The sequence below is a fragment of the Vicia villosa genome, linkage group LG4, assembly GCF_029867415.1.
Source record: "Vicia villosa cultivar HV-30 ecotype Madison, WI linkage group LG4, Vvil1.0, whole genome shotgun sequence".
Lineage (NCBI taxonomy): Eukaryota > Viridiplantae > Streptophyta > Magnoliopsida > Fabales > Fabaceae > Vicia > Vicia villosa.
The window spans coordinates 84135268-84157681 of record NC_081183.1 but is presented as its reverse complement, the minus strand read 5'-3'; the positions used below and the strand labels follow the sequence as shown (position 1 = coordinate 84157681).

At 38.4% G+C, this 22414-nt stretch overlaps 1 long non-coding RNA gene across 1 annotated transcript; it reads right to left on the bottom strand.

The window, feature by feature from the left end:
* Nucleotides 1-20415: 20415 nt before the first annotated feature.
* On the bottom strand, nucleotides 20416-21825 carry LOC131599298 (uncharacterized). The gene is made up of 3 exons (XR_009282696.1): nucleotides 21225-21825; nucleotides 20737-21113; nucleotides 20416-20583 (listed from the first exon to the last, which is right to left on the bottom strand). It is a non-coding gene; the product is annotated as an uncharacterized LOC131599298 (long non-coding RNA).
* Between the last annotated feature and the right edge of the window lie 589 nt (nucleotides 21826-22414).

Genomic DNA, 22414 nt, shown 5'->3' with positions numbered 1-22414 from the left:
ATTTGGAATGTACGTGGACCAATTGTCATGGGAAGGTTGACCTCGCCGATAACAGATTTTCGCGATCCATCAAATGCTTTGACAACTACACCACTGAACTTCATAGGCATTCCTTGGTAAGACAAACGAGCAAGAGTCGTCTTCGGCATCACATTCAAGGAAGATCCGGTGTCTACCAACACATTGGACAAAGAGTCTGACTGACAGTTCATAGAAATGTGCAAAGCAAGATTGTGATTTCTACCCTCCTCGGGGAGTTCTTCATCACAGAAGCTTAAATTGTTGCAAGCTGTTATGTTGGCTATTATCCCATCAAAGTGGTCAACAGTCACATCATGATCTACAAAAGCTTGATCTAAGACCTTCATCAGGGCTTCCCTGTGGGCTTCAGAATTCAACAGCAATGAAAGTATTGAGATCTTTGAAGGAGTCTGCATAAGCTGATCCACAATCTTGTATTCACTTCTTTTGATAAGTTTCAAAATTTCATCAAAGTCAGGATTGACATTGGTTCCACTGGATTGACCAACATCAGTGTTTGTATTACTGACAGGAGTTTCCACAGGATTCCCTGCTGGTGTACTGATAGAATTTTGTCCGGTCGCAGGAGCAACAGGTTGCTTCGGAGGTAATGGAGTATACACACGTCCACTTCTTGTTACTCGACTCACATCAGCGATGTTCACGACAGATGAAAGAGTAGGTAAAGGAACTTCTTGTCCATTCTTTATCATTGTGGCATTGTAATTGTATGGAACTGCCTTGTCAGAGTCATAAGGAACAGGTCCAGGTAGACAAATGATCAAAGGAGCAACAGGAACCCTTGGCTTGTTGTAAGTAACTTCTATGCGCTCAGGCATGTTGAAATGAGGAACGATGACGTTAACTGTAGGCATTTCCGAGTTGATATCTGAGACTAAAAGCTCATGCGGATAGCATCCTATCATGTTAACTTCATTTTCATTCCTATTTCTGTAGATCTGAATAGTACCATTATCTAGCAAAACTTGGAGATCTCTTCTCACAATCGAACATCCATGAGAATCTACACAACATATGCTACAGGAACCATAGTGATGCTGGCGAAAATTCTGCCCTCGACAGAGAGTGGCGTGCATTTGTACCAAATTGGCTCTTGAGAAATTGATATTATAGACTCGATATGGACCAGGACATCCATACATCATGTTTACAACCTGCCCTCCATGATTGGGCAGCGGATTTGCTTGCACATTTGGATTCAAATTTCTGAAAGAGAGGAGATTAGATCTTACCAACCTCTGAACTTCATGTTTCAAAGCTATGCAATGTTCAAGATCATGGCCAGGCACTCCTTGATGATAAGGGCATGAGACCTCAGCTTTGTACCACCATGGGAGTTTCTCAGGTACGGGTGGTGGTGCTTTAGTTTGAACAAGACCTCTTTCAATCAAAGCAGGGTACAATTCTGTGTAGGTCATTGGAATCGGATCAAACTGTGGAGCTCTTTGTACACGATTCTGATTATTGTTAAACTGCTGAGCCTGTTGTCGAGGCTGTTGTTGCTGAAACTGAGGAGTGAATCCTGGATTCGGTGTTGTATTAACATTAACGGCTGGTGCGATAGCAGCTACCTGTTGTTGACGATTGACATTTCCTCTTGGCTTTCCTTGGGATACCATGTCAACACTTTGTTCTTTCTTCTTTGGGAAACCACTTCCAAACTTTTTGGTTCCGCTTGAAGATCCACCTTCTTTAGTTAGACGTCCGGTTCGGACTCCTTCTTCTAGACGCATCCCCATGTTTACCATCTCGGTGAAATCACTTGGAGCACTAGCAATCATGCGTTCATAATAAAACGGACTGAGAGTATTCAGGAAGATCTTTGTCATCTCTTTCTCTTTTAACGGTGGATTAATCTGAGCAGCAGTTTCTCTCCATCGTTGGGCATATTCTTTGAAAGCTTCATGGTCTTTCTGAGCCATGGATCGAAGCTGATCTCTGTCTGGAGTCATATCCGAGTTATACTTGTATTGTCGGACAAAGGCCTCGCCTAGATCGTGGAAAGTTCGAATATTGGTGCTATCCAAACCTGTGTACCACTTCAGTGCGGCACCAGTCAAACTGTCTTGAAAGTAATGGATAAGCAACTGATGATTATCTGCATAAGTAGACATCTTCCTGGCATACATCACAAGATGACTTTGTGGGCAAGAACTTCCTTTGTATTTTTCAAAGTCTGGGACCTTGAACTTAGCTGGTATCTGTACACTGGGAACCAAACATAGCTCCTGGGCATTCTTTCCAAACAAGTCTTTTCCCCGAATAGCTTTGACTTCCAGCTGAATCTTGTTGAACTGCTCTTGGAGATCTCCTACAAGATTACGCTGATTTGTGCTATCACCCTGATCATGATAAATCTCATTGCCATCATAAGGAACAGTGTGAACCGTAGGAGTCGGAACCGTCATAGTGGGCTGAGAAAGTGCCATAGTGACTTGAGAAAAAGTTACCCCCTGATTTGGAGTAAACTGTGAACCTTGCGTAGCAGGCGCTTCAGTTGTAGCTATTTGAACTCCAGAAACATTATGGCGGAATCCTGTACCAAAGCTGAAAGGCGTGCCCCAACCTTCTGGCATGGAGAAAGATGGAATACCGAACGCAACTGTAGAAACTGGAGTAGTGACTTCAGATGTTACTGTTGCTTGACTGTTGGGTGGCGGCGGCTGATTTTGTGCGGCCATTAAGGAGTCAACCAGAGTAGTGAGACTTTCCAACCTTTCCTGAAGGGTGGTCACCGTACCACGAAGCTCAATATTCTCTTGTTCAGAGTGTTCCATTACTCTTCTTCTGTTTGAACGAGTATTGTATCTGTGATCTGATTGCGAGCGTGGTCGAGACACTTTGAGACGCGACAGCTTGACGATCTATTGGAGAAAGATCCAAAAGATAAGACTCTATACAACAGACTCGATATGCAGAATGATGTATGCAAAAAGAAATTTATGATTTTTCCAAACATTTTAAAGATTATTTCCTTTGCAAACATTTGAACATAAACTAATCTTTTATTGAAATAATGGGAAATGTTACAACATTGGAGCGTAGCTCCTTACAGAATCAAATGATACATGAAAATTTAAATAAATCCTAAGCATCTTCATCAGACGAAGAACCAAATGCATTGTGCAACTTGAGCTTCATGATTTCTTTCCCATAGCGAGCTTTCAACTCGGCCTTTTCAGCTTTCAGCTTGTCAACCACATTCTTCCAATTGTCAGGTATCGGAGCGTTGCTTGTTGAGCCTTCAAGCTTTTTCTTGCTTTCTTTGATGTATCTTCTGATTGCGGCATCTTTCCGACGGATCTTCTCATCTTTGTTCATGAGCCATCCATCCTGATAATAGAGAGTTTCTTCGTGTTCTTTCACTTGTTTCTTCAACTTTCTATTTTCCACATCAGTTCTTCGAAACTTTTCTTTCCAAGCGTCTTTCTCTATCCTCATCTTGGTCAAAGTGTCTTGGTATTCCTCCATAGTGGGAATGTTGGGTCGTTGAGGCACCACAGGGAACATGGGTTTTTCATAATCATAAGGCATTTGAAACTCCCTTGCTCTTTTCTTTACCCAACAGGTGTAGGCGCTCGTAGCGATACAGTTCTTTGTCTCACCTTTTTCTTTCCATCGGATGTCGTACCAGGCTTTCACCATTTTTGTTTTCAACCCCTGAGGATCATTTCCTTCCTGATAAAAGTAACTTTCCACTGTAGGGCCAATGGGTTTAGTTGAATTTGCATACCCGAGTTGTCGTCGGGCTAGGACCGGATTGTAGTTAATTCCTCCTTGTGTACCAATGAGGGGTACGTTGGCGAATTCTCCACAACTTTCAATGGTTTCTGTACCGCAGCGAGCCAAGGTATACCACTGAATATCATTATTAGTAAGAGACATAAGTCTTTGAGACCATCGCAAACCTTCCCGGTTTTCCGTGGAAATGGGAGACTTAGGTAAGTGTGAAACAATCCATTTAAACAACAGAGGTGCACAACATACAATAATTCCACCACCTTGGTGATTCCTATGATGGACAGAGAAATACATGTCACCAAGCAGAGTCGGAACGGGATTTCCATTCAAAAAGACCTTTATGGCATTGATATCAACGAAGTCGTCGATATTGGGAAACAAAACCAACCCATAGATGAGCAAGGCTAGTACAGCTTCAAAAGCTATCATGCTACCAGTCTCGATGAAGTCAAAGGCTTTCTTTATTAGAAACTGTGAAGGCAAACCTGGAAGGTTTCCTTTGGTAGTCCAATTACTCTCTACTTCAGATTTCTTCAGGTGAGTTCCTGTTGCAATGACTGGTGACTTAGGAATGGCTTCCAAACCATTGAAAGGTATTTTGTCAGACACAGGAATACCCAAAAGATTGGCATATTCTTCCAAGGTTGGTACCAACTGATAGTCTGGAAAGGTGAAACACCGGTAGACGGGATCATAAAACTGAACCAGAGTTTTGAGAAGCCCTTCATCAACATGAGTGTTCAAGATAGGCAAAAGCTTTCCATGGCTTTTCCTAAAATCAGAGGGATCTTGTATAAAAGATGCTAACTCTTTCAGTCTTTCCATATTAGGCTCTTTGAAACCGTACCTCTTGGTATACCTTTTTTCCATAACTTAACCCTATAATGTTTGCAAAGAAAATTCTCTAATTGTTTGGAAAAATCATGTTTTTATGGAAAAAGATGGGTTTTCTAATGAATGTATGAATGCGTGGATGCATGGATGCCACATATTCAAACATGGTAACGCATACATGGTAGCACATACATGGTAATACAGACATGGTAATGGCAACACAAATACATGGTACACACAGGTTCAAAGGTCCAGCGTCACGAGCATGAGGTCAGAGAACCAAAAATGGGATAGTTCTAGTTAATCACCTGCACAACATGTTCTACTGATACGTCAGAGTCTACATTTTTCTTTCGGATATTACCGGCTTTCCACAATTAAACTCATGAGCCAGTAATATTCTCAAGAAAAACTCGTCTGAGTGTGGTTCTCCGCATGACAACTAATCCAAGTCTTCACCTGAATAGTTTCTGCACCACAACCTAATAAGGCCAGGATGGGTTGGGGTTCTACGGTCTCTCAGCTTCTACAGTTCAATGAAAGCAATAATGTCTTCGCAATTAACTCGCTAAACATATATTACAAACAAGGAACCTCCACTGAGCGGAAGGATTCTCACGTGCGCCTGCACATGACTATACCCTCCACCTAATTTCTTATGTGTACTTAATCCGGGTTAGGATTTGTCCATAATGTATCACTTGTAACAGAATCCACACAAGTAACAGAACCAAAGAAACAAACAAGAACATAATAAAAATAAAACAAATAGAAATAACCCTTTCTTTGGAAACAATAAAAAGATGGTCCCCAGTGAAGTCGCCATTTTTCTGTCGCGGGGAAAAATCGTTGTCTTTTTTCGGGATGAGACACCTGATGCCTTCTTTGGGCTCGAGTGCTCAAAAAATGATTTTTCTTTTGTACGGACCAAACTTTTTATTGTTTCCAAAAGAGGAAAAGGAAAAAAGTTGCAATAACCTTAAAAGTGGGGGAGAGATCTTGGGTAAGAGGGTTGGTTATACGAAGGGAAGGTATTAGCACCCAACGTATCTATAGTACTCTATAGGTTTCTTTGTTTTATTTATTCCGTTCTTGTTATGGTGGAGGTTCTTGTGAAATAGGTGGGACCTAAGGTGTTTGTTTGATTATGCTCGCAAAGATCATCGCGATCCTCTACATACATATCCCCTAGAGGGAATCAGAGCATCTGTAGCTCGGGGTCTACGGGTGCTAAGGTTTGAATGGTTTTTTTTGTTTTATTTTTGCTCGCCAAGGATCGACCTTGTGCCTACGTATTCTCAAAGGGATGTTGAGAAAGTCAGAGCAATCGTAGTTCCCACTTATGCTAGTGGAAGCAAAGGAAAATAGACAAATGTCGTCTAAATGCTAGATGTATCTAATCTATATCATCACATACATCTGTTTGTTTTTGTTTGAAAATCTTTTCATTATAAGCCCGAGGCCATGCCACTTAGGGTGCTTAGAATGATAAAGATGTTTTTGTTTAACCAGCCTTGTGGCAAAAGTTTCAATGAAGTCAGCCTTGTGACAAAAACTTTGATTAATCAGCCAGCCTTGTGGCAAAAGTTTCAATGAAGTCAGCCTTGTGACAAAAACTTTGATTAATCATCCAGTACGGTGGTAAAACAGTTTGATTGATTAGCCAGCCTTGTGGCAAAAAGAAATTTGATTGATTAGCCAGCCTTGTGGCAAAAAAGTTTGATTGATTGATTGTTTGTGATGATATATAAGAGATACTCCTAGTATAGAGATGAAAAATGTCTAATCTCCTAGGGTATTTTGATTTGGATATTGGGGATGCTTATAAGAAGCCCGTGGGTCCTTGTACGAAGCCCAAGAGGAGGCTATCCGAGGGTCCTTGCATTGTAAGCCCAAGAGGAGGCTATGGGAGGGACAATCCAGGGTCCTTGCATTGTAAGCCCAAGAGGAGGCTATGGGAGGGTCACTCGTTTGTACAAAGCCCAAGGGGAGGCATGGTATAGTTGGTTTGAGCTCTTAGAGCGATTTCACCGGGAAACCATACTCTATGTCCTAACCTAAACTAGTGGAGATTCTTTGCACGAAGCCCAATAGGAGGCTATGGGGAACCTAGTGTTGTACTAAGTTGAACAAGCACACATATCACATATATGAACAAACATGAACAAGTATTAACAAACATGAACAGGTATGAACAATTATATATATATATGACAAAGTGTGTGTATATAATGGAGTTTATGAAGGAAATATACCTGTAAGCATGATCCATTTGTATACACGGGGGCTCGGGACTTACACTCGGGGAGAGGTCCGCTTGAGTTTATTCACAGCTATGTAAACAGGTATTTACAAAAAGGGCTTGGGACTTATACCTACATGGAGGCCCATGGTATATTTTTTGGGAAGATTTAAAGAAAACCTTCATTTTTGGTTTGTTATTCAAAGTTAAAAACACGTTGATTGAGATATGTACAAAAGGCGTACAATGAAATACCTAATTTCATGTACATGAATGGGTATGTACAAAAGGGCTTGGGACTTATACCTACGTGGAGGCCCGTGTTTTATTTACAAAACATGGTTGATTGTTTTTATTTACAGACGCGAGGTTTCGCTTTTGTAAAACTGTTTGAAAGTTTGTTTTGAAAGTTTATTCTGTTTGAAGAAAAACTGTACAAAAAAGAAAAAGGAGTGGGACTTACACTCTCTAATATTCGAGAGGCCCCTGTTTTATTTTCATAAAACAGGGTGGATGGTTTTGAAAAAGAGTTGAAAGATTTGGCGTTAAAAACTGTGAAGGTTTTGGAAAAAGTTTTCTGTACAAAGAAAGACGAAAGGGACTTATACTCTCTAATATTCGAGAGGCCCCACATCGTTTTGAAAATCAATTGATCAATTAAAAAGATTTAATAAATAGTTTCAAAAAGAAATGGTTTATTGTTTTTGAAAAGAATCGCGATCGCTCGTTTTAAAACGATTTGAATTTTGAAAGAAGTCAAATTAATCAAGATAAACAAAAAGATTGTCTTCAATTAACATTTAGATGATTAGGGTTTGCTTCAAAAAGTATTTACAAATGATTAACTTTGAAAATCAAATGAAAAATAATATTTAAAAGTATTAAAATTACTTAAAAGCAAGTCATTTTAAAACTATTAAAAAATGTATCAAATAAATATTTTTTGATGATTTTTTTTGATATTCTCAAAATATATATATTAAGTGAGAGGTATGCAAAAAATGAATAAAAAAATGAGTTAATTTGGTTAGTTAAATAATTAATTGAAGTTTGTTAAAAAAAGAAAGAAAAATAGTTGTAAAAAAAATGGTTTTGGTCCCTAGAGGTGTTGAACCCACGACCTCACGCTCACCACTCAAAAACATGACCAACTGGACCACGCGCGTGGTCTGTTTAGTATTTGCAACGAATCAATTATATTTTTGAATCAATTTCTAATTTCAGTTTCAAAATCTGGCGCCAAGAACACATACCCAATTCAAATTTGAAAATTCTGAAAACTGAATTGTTTGGATCGAGTGAATAGCCTATCTTGCTCGATTTTCACCAGGAACATGATGGTATCATTTAATTGCATTTATTTTATCTCTAAGGCTATCAATTTTCTGATGAACACGAAGAACCCTAATTTTGAGTTTCAATCTGAAATCGTGTGTGTGCATGATAAGTTGCAATTGATTGAGGGTTAATGATCCATACATATGCAGAAACAAGATGGCATGGCAGTTTTTCATTTATGATGCATGTATGATAGAGTTTGAAGTTCATGGGCACTTACCTCAAAAACGGCCAAACTGGAAATTGAAATCGTGCCTGGAGGTGTTACAGATGCTTTGTATCAATCTGGATAGCTTCAATGGACCTTATGTGATGTGTTTGAATGCCTGGAATGAACTGGAAACCTCTTGATCACCTTGTGGTACCCGAACTGCAGTTTAGCTCAAGTGAGGATCAAGCTAGTTGATTTTGATGTTTCAGATCATGTATGATGGTTGGAACAGTTCATGTGAAGTATATGGAGTGTGTTTAGATGATCAACTTGGACAGATATGGCCTGGTATGAGAATTGATATGTTAAGGCTCATTTTATGCAAATATGGTGGTTGAAGAGTGATTCTGAGATTTAGGGTGATTTGGGGTGTATGGATGGATCAAACACATCCCATATGATGTTTGTGGTTTGTGGGAAGCATCACTTTGGTCAGAACTTGCAAGAGATGGAGGTTGAGTTTTCTACCTCACTTTGAAACACATGACTTGTAATTCAAGAAAGAAGAGAGAAAACCTATAATTGTGAGGTTTTGGTGTGATTTGCAATGAAGTTTGGACCTCTATTTATAGGCCAAGGTTTCTGAATACAAAGCTTTGCAAGTTGATCAAGAATTGGTGATTTGGCATTTGAAGATAAAATGGAATCTTTACATTTAATGCACATGGTTAAAAGTTACTAAACCATGGTTAAATCCCAAGCTTCCTATCCTCTTCCATTCTGATATCATATCAGAAAATATCTCTTCAATTATTGCCTCTTTGCATCATTGCTTGGATTATAGGTCATGTAGTCTTGAAACTTAGTGAAAAATGGTGAAAATTCAAGTGAAAATGATCACTAAATGCATAATTCAAAACCATACCTACACTCCATATTTTTTCATGCTCTTTGACATTTTGGAAAGCTCATATTACACACTTCAAAAGCCTAGTTGAAAGTTTCTTCAAGTCTCTTAAGGAAATGGGTGAAAAAGTTCCATGAACTTTGAAGAAAATGAAGTTTTAAGTGAAGTTTTCAAAAAGTACCAACTTTGAAGCTCCATATCTTTTAAATGGTTGATCTTATGGAAAAAATTTATATGTGTCAAAGTTGTTTATTGGATCAAAATCTACAACTTTCATGTTGGAAGTTTTTTTCAGTTTGTAGGTGAAATTTTGAGTTATTCCCCTCCAAGTTTGGAAAAAACCATGAAAAACACTTAGAAAAATTTTCTAAGTATGAAAGTCAAACTTTTGACTTTTTGATTCTTGATTGATTTTCTTGATTTTTCTTGATCAAATGACTTCATACTTCATATATTGATGATTTTCAACTTCAAAAGTCATGGTTGACCAAAATTCCCCAAAAGTCAATGGTGATCTTGTACAGTTGACTTTTTCAGACGAATCGCGTTTCTGGAGATTTCAAATGAAACAGGCTATCCTCACCATATGAATGGTATGAATGGATCATATTGAGGCTTTAGAGGATATTGAGCCATGGTTTGAGTTGTGGCACCATGTCCTGATTAAAAAGTCAGTTGTTCAGTGAATTAGGTCAAAAACCCTAATTGTCGACCAGATGAAATTGATGACTGTAGGTCTTGAATTGAGATGTAATTTCCATTGTATGTTGTCATAGGGATTATTTGAGGATGATTGAAACCTTTGATTGACTTCCTGGGGATTTTTAGGGTTTCCCAAATGTGATCCCTGATTTCAGTCCCTGATAGTTCAAAACCCTGATCTGAGGATTTGTCTGATCAATCTTTGTATAGGAGATGTTATGAGCCAATGGATTAGGTCAAAATGATGCACTTGAGGTCTTGAGGTCATGTCCCAAGTCATTAGGTCAAATCCTGAGCAAAAGTCAGGAGTATGCTGTCTTCAGTCAAAACCCTAATTCAGTCGATTCAAAGCTGTTGAGTTTGTTGAAGTGAATCTCTGAGGACCAAATGTTGATTGTTGATGAAGATAGTTCTTTTGAGATGAAGGGAGAACAAAACCCTAATTGATTGTTACTTGTACTGATGAGTGGTTTCTTGATTAAACCCTGCTGAGTCACAAGTAGCAAACACAAGCTATGCAATTTGTTAGAGATGCAAATGATGCATATGCAAATGATATGAGGTGGTATCTTAGGTCAAAAATTGGGGTATGACAAAAGGAAGCTTCACAACAAAAGGAGAAAAACACATCAGAATGAAAGGGGGAATATAACAGAAATAACAGAAATCGGCAGCAAAAAAGAGATAACAGAAAAATCAGTTGAGAACCTGTAACAAACTCACCTTCATCTTTCTCTCTTCTTCATCATCGATTAAAAAAAAAACCAGAAAATCTTTAACACAGATTCACACACTCTTCAATTCCCTCTCTCTTGATTCAACCTGATAACAAAATCCTCATCTCTGCTTCATTCAGTCTTCATCATCTTCTTCACAAATTCATCACTTTCTTCTCTCTTCACCACCAAAGCTCTTCAACCTTTTTCAATCATCACCAACGCTTCAACAGAAACATTGAACCACTTGCTCATAATCTCAACCTTCATCCATCTTCGTCAATCCTTCAATCAATTCTCCACCTCCTCAATCACGTTTCGATCCGTAACATTCATCAGTCGTCGCACGATTCAGTGACCTCCAATGATCACTATCTTCATCAGCTTCAGAGAAACGAAATCAATAAAAAAGGAAACACGTCGAGGATTCAAGAAGGAGAAGAAGAATAAGTGTGAATTAGAAAACAAGATCAAAATATCAAAAGGTGCGCTTACTTGAATTTCTCATTATCGACAACAATCCTTAACGCATCATCTTCATCTTCACCATAAGCTTCATCATCACTCTTCAACCTCCAAGAATTCGCAACTACGAGCTTCGAGAATCTTCAAGAACTAGCACCGATCCTGTATCATCATCACCAAAACAATTATTCAGAACACAAAGCCCTGCAAATTCATCTTCGACGCAATATTCACTGAGTTATGATCGGAGATTTTCCTCGGCAACGCAACTACTTCGCACCACTGCTCGCGGAAATTTCCGAGAAAAAAATTACTTCGCTCATCCGCATCTGCGATCAACAACTTCGCCAATCGCAACATCAAAACGAGGAAGATCGAGAGAGAGAGAGAGTCCAGATGAGAGACGATGAGGGAGAAAGGTCGGAGTCCTTCTCTTGGTTCGCGGCGGCTTTTGATTGGAGATGATGGAGGTTTGTTGCCGGAGAAGGAAGCGCGGCCGTCGAAGTTCACGTCGAAGAAGAAGATTCATTCAGATAAGCCCAAAGGTCACAATACATTTAACCTAATCCCCTTTCAATTTTTTCATGTTTGTTTTTAACTAGAATTAATGGATATTAGATATTAGCATTGATTGAAATCTGTTGGTTAAACGGAGATTAACTGGGAAATAAGTGTGATTAATGGAAATCGATCATAAAAATCTGAATGGTTTGTTAGTGGATCATAGAGATTCTCTTGGGCCAGCGAAAATGTTAGCGGCACCTCCCAGTACGGGGCCCATTGCGCCTTCAGTAAAAACACATCTCATTGCAAATTGTTGATGCACCCCTGCTTGCTTTAAATTCTCTTTTATTTCAAATTTAGTTCTCTCATAACTTTTAACTCATAAAGCAGTTTTAGGCGAAATGAAAAATAAATAAAAATATGTTTTAAATAGAATAATGTGTGTAGAAATTTTTGATATTTTTGTTAGGTTTTTAGAAATTGTTTTCCTATTTTTAATAAATCCTTTCTTTCAACATGTTCATTGTGTTTTTAAGTTTGATCGGTTTTGCAAATTAATTTTGTTTAATACCTTAGGAGTAGAATTTAATTGCCATTTTTTGTGTGATGTCAGTAGACTCATATACCATATTGTGTGAAAAAGATAAAAGTTTAATTCTATGTTTTGGTTAGGTTTTCACTAGGTTCTCTATACCCGATTTATGTGCGTTCCTAAGCGGATAACCATGTGAATTTGACCTATAATTTGCTTTGCATTTATGCAATTGACTTAGTTTCTTTTTGTACATATAATTAGGGATGTTTAGAGGTCCTAGGACCTGGAGTTGAATTTTTTAAGTCATATTTTCTTATTTTACTTGATTTTTTCTTTCTCGCATGTAAATAACTTGCTTTTGGCTAACGATTGTATCAAAACTTGTCCAGATGACCTATAATTTTGTATGAGACTTTGTGACTTGATTCCATGATTGTTTAGACATCTATTAGAGGTTATTAGCTACTGACTTCCATCATTTGATTTCATTTTTCTAAACTTCATTCACCATTTGAACTTACTAACTAGTTTTGACCTAGTTTTGTCTAGTTTGTGTTAGAACTTTGTGTTGCTTCAAGCTAGTTGACTAACCTAGATTGGTATAAGGCCTTGGACCTATAAATGAACTAATAGCTACTGACTTTAAGCTTTGTTCATGTTTTCATTTGCTTTTTGTTTCGATTAATGGAAGTTTGTTCGCTAGTTGTTAAGTGACGATTTATGCGATACTTTGGTAACTCTTTGTGAATATTTTTGTGTAGTGCCATATGGCTTTTGTGTTTGATTTAGGACACTTATTTCCTTGGTTTGCTACTGCCCTAGGGCTCTCTTCTCATCTTGTTGGAGTTGTAACTCCATTCTTTTGCCATGTTCCCTTAGACTCTTCCTTCTTTGTTAAGAGGAATTGAGATAGGTTAGGATAGTTATCCTTGACCTTAGGGCCATTAGACTTAGATTAGAATAACTTAGATTAGAGAATAGGTTAGTTCCCTTTTGTTCATTCTTTTTCTTTTCAACTTTAAAACACTAATAAATAAAGAGGCGAATCACATTAAGAAAGTGATAGAGAAATGAGTGGGATTCATTCCCTAATCTGTTTCTCAATCACTTAGTGGCATAGAAATGAGTGGGATTCATTCCCTAATCTGTTTCTCGGTCACTATTTAATGGGAGAGAAATGAGTGGGATTCATTCCCTAATCTGTTTCTCAAACATTAATTAATGGGATAGAAATGAGTGGGATTCATTCCCTAATCTGTTTCTTGAACATTATATAATGGGATAGAAGTGAGTGGGATTCATTCCCTAATCTGCTTCTTGATCATTATACATTTTATGTGATTCTAATCGCAAATAAATTCCCCTTAAAAAATACCCAACCAAAAACATTTAAAACACTTAATAAAGGCTCGAATTAAAACAAAGTGACGAAGTGGTGCGAAACCTTGTATTGGGTTTTGTTCATCATGTAGTTACATAAAAAACACAAACCCAAGTTCACTCTTTTGCCTTGTTAGGCGCTTAAGAACAAGTTAAGTCCTTTCCAGAACTAGGCGTATAAGTCTCCAAAGGTCGAGCATCGTGGATTGTGACCTTAACCTCTGTTCAACTAAAAAACACAAAACAAATGGAAACTATGGAGCCGAACTACGGTCATTCTGATTCCTGAAAAGGATACGTAGGCATTGGGTCGCGGGGCCTAAGCGAACACACTTGTAAATAATTCCTTCTTTTTCCCGTATTTCTTTTTGCATTCATTCGCATTTAGGTTTTAGACATAGATACACCCTTTAGATAGAAACAAACATAGGTGGATACCATCGAGTACGATGGGCGTGAGGGGTGCTAACACCTTCCCCTTGCGTAACCGACTCCCGTACCCTGTTCTCTGGTCGAAAGACCTTGTTCTTGTTTCGAGTTAGGTTTCTAATATTCCTTTCCCACGATGGGATGAATATATTGGTGGCGACTCTGATTCCATTTTTCGCGGTAGCGACAGCTGGCGACTCTGCTGGGGACGTTGCTAGACCTGTGCTGGTCCGTTCTTAGCGAGTCCATCCTAGCCTTTGTTTGTTTGTTTATTGGGTGTTTCTTTGTTTGTTTGCTTATATGTTTACATGTTGTATATATGCTTGCACATCATGTTTATTTTCCGCTTGCATATCATGCATCTGGACTATATTATGGGTCCCCGTGGGGACCACATATTTTTCTGCTTTGTTTTGCAGGTTGGGTGGGATGTTATATGAGGTAAAAGGCCCAATACCCAGGCCAAAGTTGACACATAGGATACCTAGGATAGAGTGGATAGTCATGACGCCAACAGAATGTCAGGTTCTGTTGATTGCGATCATGAGACCCACGACCAGCCGAGACTCGAATGGGATACCGTTGTTGGCATGTATTTGCAACAATGATGGTGTTTCAGGAGAGTTGTTAACGCTGGAGACCTTTGGATCTACCTTGACCTAGATTCACCTGTGAGTGGGGTGGGATATACATGACAGGTACCGTTGGTGACTATTGGTTCTCCTGGTATTCAAAAAGGTGTCGGACCTTTGATCTCATGACATCTGACCTATATCAGTTATTCAGAGGATTGTATAGTGGTTACTAAGGTTATATGGACCTTGATCCCATGTTTTGCATTGCATAACATTATCACTCTATCAACTTCATTTGTGGGGGATTCTAAAGTCTATTTCCAAAAAAAGAGGAAGCGAAAAAAGTAGAAAAACAGAAAAGATGGAAAAGAAAAAAGAAAAGATACTATATGCAAAAAAAAAGGAGAGAATAAAAGAGAAACAAAAGTTGATGAAAAGACTTTAGGATCCCTTAGAAATGAAACATGCATTCATACTATCATGCATTTCATATTTCTCTCAGAAGCCTATGAGGGCCCTTTCCATTCAAATTCTGACTTCAACAACAAAATATGACTTCTCACCGCTATGTGCTCGAAAGTTGGTATTGGAATGACTCCGTGAGGTTTCTGACTAATATGAGAACAGAAATGGGGGCTGACATGAACCAGTGTATGGAGGTTATTCGAGCCTTTTCTCTTTGACAAGAAGGGTTGAGACAAGTTCTTCAAAGGCCAAATGCAATGTTAATCTCACCTCAAAAGAAGGTCCTATGAAGCAGAAGGTCTGAAATAATGTTGAGATTCCTGTTCTTGGTAAGGAGCATTCACATCATTGAAGTCTTCAAGTTTCCGAGTATTGAAATTGAAAAAAGGTTCCACCTCTTGGAGAAAATTTTGAAAGCCATAAAAGATTGTGACTCCGTTGATTTAGACATTGTTGGATTGTGCCTAGTGTTTAATGTCAAGAGATGCAAAGGTCATTTATTCTCTCTCTAGATAGTCTGGACATGCAAGCCAAAGTGGTAATCATCTCTTGTACATATATGTGGAAATTGCTTGGGGCTCCCGACCGAGGGATAAGCAAGACGTATTCTGGTCTTGAGCACTGCACCATTTGCATTGCTCGAATCCCTTAAAGCACTACAAATTCTTATGACTTCGTCAGAATATGTTACCATGTGATAATCAAGAGTGTTTTGTAGAGGCATTTCTCATTCTCAAGCTTTTGCTTCATATCATGTGTCATCTCTTCCCGGAATTTTCTTCTCAGTGGCCTTTGGTCGTCAATAAAGAAAGAAAGAATACGAGAAATGAACCGATGCAATTTCAATACCTTGTGCTCAGTTATATCCCTGATTGTTGGCATTTCAGTTGGTGTTTTGGGTCTTCCTCACCACAGATAGTTCTCTTGAGTTCGATGATAATGCAATATTCTTTCAGTCATGACGGTGGCTACTGTTCTAGCATCTATATTTGGGGCTCCCGACCGAGGGATAAGTAAGACGTATTCTTATCTTGAGTATTGCATCATTGGCATTGCTCGAATCCCTACAGTAAGGCAAAAATGCACCACTCTTGTACGCCTTTGTTGGAATATACTTCTGGGAAGTAATCTGAAGTGTGTGGAAGGAACATATGATAATGCTAAGTGATTACCATGCTGGGGCACCTAGCCATTCAACTGAAGGTGGTAGGACATTCAAAGGCAGAATTCAAGTCCTCGTTGATTTCGGAATAACCACAATCCACTCCTAGAGGTCCTATGCACAAGTTGAAGTCTCAATGGGGTATCAAAACTGCAAAAAGCATTCAAGAGCAATAAGTCCATACGGAGTCAAGTCTCCTCAACAAGGGCGTCCATTTAAGATCTTTATTGCATTCTCATTGGTAACATTCCATTGTTTGTTTAAGCATTGCTAGCATGTAAAAACTTGTTAATTTTCGAATGAAAATCATAATACATTGTTTATGTTTGTCTTGAAGTAATCCATTCGTTTTCACTCATAAAAATGTTTTTGGAATTACGATACCAACTTTACTAATCACTTGCTTAGGCAAAGAGCGGAGGGAGAATGATGACAATAAAAAAAATGCAAAATCCCTAATTGTGTGTTTTTGAATAAAATCCTGCTGATGATGTACAGGCATTGTTTCAATCCCCAAACACCGGAGATATAAGGGAGATAGACCCTCGTCAACCCCTTTGAGCCTTGAAGTAGGAGTTTCTTTTCTATTCAGAAAAAAAAAACCTTTAATTTTAACCCTGGGGCAGGGTAGTGTTCATTTAACTTGATCAAGTGTTCAAAACTCACAAATAATATGCATCTAAGGATACAATAATGGTTATCTTTCAAAAGGTTGAGGAAAGTAAGAACTGTGATGGTTATCCTTCACCTACCAAGAGGACAAAAGATGACGGTACCACAATGGTAATCCTTCATTAATCAAAGAATGAGGCAGTCGCAATCACTTCCAATGAATCAAAGACAATGCGAGGTCACACGACTTGTTCAAAAAAAAAAAAAGAGAAAAAGAAAATGAAAAAAAATGGAAAAAAGTGATGAAAGAAAAGAATATAGCAATAAAAATAAAAATGATGGTGAAAATAAAGAAAGAACAAAGTCGTGTGATAATGAATCAGAAGAATAAAAGGTGAGCGACCGCCGTGTCTGAAAAACCTCATTGATTCCTCAACCATTTCAAAATTCCTTGTGAGGAATGAGCACTCGTGTTGAGTTAATTGAACTTAGGAGTGGAGAACATCACGAAGGGGGTGGGCACCAAATAATTTTGAGCTTTAAAAATCCTTTGTTTCTGAAAACCGTGAACCTGGCCAAGTTACAACCCTCAAAAGTCCTAATTGAAGTAGGGTTTATTTCGAAAGCGCATTCCGATGAGATAGCGTTTAACTGACTCCCAATGAAGCGTAACACATATCCATGTTGGTATTGTATGCCCGCTTTGCATTTCATTCACAAGAGGTGGCCACCTCATTGCATAAAAAGTTTTTAAACTTCAAGACTAGCATAGGCTTTGCATTAGAATTATCATTCTTAGAATTAACATTCTTTTGCATACAAAACATTTGCTTAAACATCAAGGAAGTTTCCATGATGAGAATCCACGAAGAGCTTGATCATGTCAAAGTAAAAGAGACTTGAGAACTCCTCAGAGTAAAAAGAAATCATTCCAGAGACTAATATATCAAGGGGCATGTTGCCTAAAGACTCCATTGAGCATAATCGGTTGACACCTTCTTTGATTGATCATCCTGAGGGGAGAAGTCTGAATACTCTTTTGAGTATATGCATTTTGATTAAGTACCCTGTGGAGAAGAGTTTGAAAACTCCATTAAGCGTGATAAAGTTGTTTCCATAGTTTGGTTGACTTAAGGGAAGTAAACTCAAGGATTCTGATAAGATGTACATAATCAGGGGCAATCACGACGAGGAATCTCTCTCGTGAGTTCAACCTATCTGGGGCAATCAAATCAAGGTTTGACATCTCAAATTCGATCAATCAGGGTTAATCAAGTCGAGGAATCTCTCCCTCGATTTCAATCAATCCGAAGTAGTGACGTCAAGGAATCCCTCAAGCTCACTCAATATGGGGCAATTACGTCGAGATTCGACAGATCTCTTCAAGGATCCGTGGATCAAGAGAAAGAATAGTTCAAAGGTATGAATATGCTGGGGCATAATTTTCTCAAGTAATGGGGGTGTAAGGATCTTCTCGAGGCAAATGCCTTTCCCCGAGAGTTAGTTCCATTCCTCAAGCATAGGAGTTTATTTCTCCTAGAAAAGTCTCTCCCCGAGCATAGGAGTTTATTTCTCCTGGGAATTCATTCTTTCCCCAAGTATAGGAGTTTATTTCTCCTCGGAGTTGTTCCAATCCTCTCAACGATGGTTCCTCATCAGAGTTCTCATCTCCAATATGGTAAATTGAGGGAATCTCCTCAAGCTAAAAATTCTCCAAGTCATGGCACATGGTGAGAAGTCAGAAGTATTCTTCAATTCAACAAAGAAGTGTATCTTGCAAGTTAAAGTCCAATGTCTATTGGCATCCCCACAGAGTTCTTAACACAAAGGGGATTCTCCCTGGTGTTTACCTCTCCCGAGGTCAGAGACGAAGTTCAATCGACAAGCCAGTGGAATATTCTCTAAAGGGCCCTCGTTATCTCTACATATAGTAATCATTGCATTCGCATTGCATCAACAAAAAGCGTAGCATTTCCATGAATATGGAGCATTACGTAAAGAAAATTCAAACATGCATCAATGCATAAGCCAAGTTTGTATGTGCTCTAAAGACACAAGATAATATATTCCCAGAAGAAGTCTTGTCCTCCTCCTCCAAGGTGGATTGGATACAAAGTTAGTCCTCATTAAGATCATGTTTCATTGGTCAGTTTTCCACTTGCCGTGTTCAATAAAGTCTAACTAAGGTTAACACATCCCTTTTCTAAAGTCTAACTAAGGTTAGCACCTCCTTTTTGTAAAGTCTAGCTACGGTTAGCACCCTCTTTTCAAAGTCTAACTAAGGTTAGCAATTTGGTTGAGTCGTCTAAGGATGGTTCTTCCTTGTGGAGTCACGCTACGGTTGTGTCTTCTTTTCAAAGTCTAACTAAGGTTAGCAATTTGGTTGAGTCGTCTAAGGATGGTTCTTCCTTGTGGAGTCACGCTACGGTTGTGTCTTCTTTTCAAAGTCTAACTAAGGTTAGCAATTTGGTTGAGTCGTCCAAGGATGGTTCTTCCTTGTGGAGTCACGCTACGGTTGTGTCTTCTTTTCAAAGTCTAACTAAGGTTAGCAATTTGGTTGAGTCGTCTAAGGATGGTTCCTCCTTGTGGAGTCACGCTACGGTTGTGTCTTCTTTTCAAAGTCTAACTAAGGTTAGCAATTTGGTTGAGTCGTCTAAGGATGGTTCTTCCTTGCGGAGTCACGCTACGGTGGTGTCGCCTCTTCTTCAAGTCTAACTACGGTTAGCACTCTCCTTTTCAAGTCTATCTAAGGATAGCAATCTTTTCAAAGTCTAACTAAGGTTAGCAACTTGTCTGGTCCACTTTTGATACTATTCAACACCTTTGCTTTACCACAGAATGCAAATTTTGATGGTACTTTTGGGTATTCAATCCACTTACACCTCTCATGTCCAGAACTTGTGTCGTTCATGCATTCAGGTTCAAGAAGATTGAATAGGGGCAGCTGTTGCACCCCAAAATTTGCCCACATTCTATTTCTAACTGGCTTAAGCTTCGCATTTCATCTACATACCTTCCATTAGGCCATCTAACACATTCATGCATCATTACTCGATAAATCAAACATGAGATTAAGGATTTCAGAAGTTTAAGGTTACATAATGAGATTGACGCGTGCACAACTAATAAGAGGTAGTATTTCTGGTTCTCCAAGTAGTGAGGTATGAGGTTAGGTCTTTATCTTCATCATCAAAGGATTCCGAAGGGCATCATGTTAAAGTCATTTGTTAAGGAAGTATATTTTTGTCAAGATGAGATATATGACTTGAAAATTCATTACAATCAAGGCATCATTGTTCTCTCGAATTGTTTGATTGCTTGAAGTATAAATCACCTGTGATTCGAGAATTAAAGACAAATGTTCGTCAAATTGAAGATTTGGATTAGTTGGTGATTATGTGACGCCACGAGTTCAAATTATTCCAAAGCTTATGTTTGTTCATGATGGCTAGATTTGGTGCATGCAAGATTGGAGGATAAGGTTTTGTGTAGATTGAGGTATTCATTGAAAGTTCAAATTTGATCAAAGTTGTTTGAGTTTTGCAAAGTTGGAAAGGAAGTGTATTTGGATTTCTTAAGGAAGCAAATCACAAGTTACAAGATCATATTCATACGAAGAAAAAGTCCACTCAATGATCAGATATATTTCATATTTCTATTACATTCATCTAAAAAAAATAAAATACAATTTATCACAAAAAAGGGCATTACAAAAGATCAGCTTCCATACAATCCAATCCTGCATCTCAAATACACTAGAAAAAACCGGGAACAAAATCGAACCTGCAGCAAGAAGAAACTGGTTCACAAAGGAAGCTTCACAACAAAAGGAGAAAAACACATCAGAATGAAAGGGGGAATATAACAGAAATAACAGAAATCGGCAGCAAAAAAGAGATAACAGAAAAATCAGTTGAGAACCTGTAACAAACTCACCTTCATCTTTCTCTCTTCTTCATCATCGATTAAAAAAAAAACCAGAAAATCTTTAACACAGATTCACACACTCTTCAATTCCCTCTCTCTTGATTCAACCTGATAACAAAATCCTCATCTCTGCTTCATTCAGTCTTCATCATCTTCTTCACAAATTCATCACTTTCTTCTCTCTTCACCACCAAAGCTCTTCAACCTTTTTCAATCATCACCAACGCTTCAACAGAAACATTGAACCACTTGCTCATAATCTCAACCTTCATCCATCTTCGTCAATCCTTCAATCAATTCTCCACCTCCTCAATCACGTTTCGATCCGTAACATTCATCAGTCGTCGCACGATTCAGTGACCTCCAATGATCACTATCTTCATCAGCTTCAGAGAAACGAAATCAATAAAAAAGGAAACGCGTCGAGGATTCAAGAAGGAGAAGAAGAATAAGTGTGAATTAGAAAACAAGATCAAAATATCAAAAGGTGCGCTTACTTGAATTTCTCATTATCGACAACAATCCTTAACGCATCATCTTCATCTTCACCATAAGCTTCATCATCACTCTTCAACCTCCAAGAATTCGCAACTACGAGCTTCGAGAATCTTCAAGAACTAGCACCGATCCTGTATCATCATCACCAAAACAATGATTCAGAACACAAAGCCCTGCAAATTCATCTTCGACGCAATATTCACTGAGTTATGATCGGAGATTTTCCTCGGCAACGCAACTACTTCGCACCACTGCTCGCGGAAATTTCCGAGAAAAAAATTACTTCGCTCATCCGCATCTGCGATCAACAACTTCGCCAATCGCAACATCAAAACGAGGAAGATCGAGAGAGAGAGAGTCCAGATGAGAGACGATGAGGGAGAAAGGTCGGAGTCCTTCTCTTGGTTCGCGGCGGCTTTTGATTGGAGATGATGGAGGTTTGTTGCCGGAGAAGGAAGCGCGGCCGTCGAAGTTCACGTCGAAGAAGAAGATTCATTCAGATAAGCCCAAAGGTCACAATACATTTAACCTAATCCCCTTTCAATTTTTTCATGTTTGTTTTTAACTAGAATTAATTGATATTAGATATTAGCATTGATTGAAATCTGTTGGTTAAACGGAGATTAACTGGGAAATAAGTGTGATTAATGGAAATCGATCATAAAAATCTGAATGGTTTGTTAGTGGATCATAGAGATTCTCTTGGGCCAGCGAAAATGTTAGCGGCACCTCCCAGTACGGGGCCCATTGCGCCTTCAGTAAAAACACATCTCATTGCAAATTGTTGATGCACCCCTGCTTGCTTTAAATTCTCTTTTATTTCAAATTTAGTTCTCTCATAACTTTTAACTCATAAAGCAGTTTTAGGCGAAATGAAAAATAAATAAAAATATGTTTTAAATAGAATAATGTGTGTAGAAATTTTTGATATTTTTGCTAGGTTTTTAGAAATTGTTTTCCTATTTTTAATAAATCCTTTCTTTCAACATGTTCATTGTGTTTTTAAGTTTGATCGGTTTTGCAAATTAATTTTGTTTAATACCTTAGGAGTAGAATTTAATTGCCATTTTTTGTGTGATGTCAGTAGACTCATATACCATATTGTGTGAAAAAGATAAAAGTTTAATTCTATGTTTTGGTTAGGTTTTCACTAGGTTCTCTATACCCGATTTATGTGCATTCCTAAGCG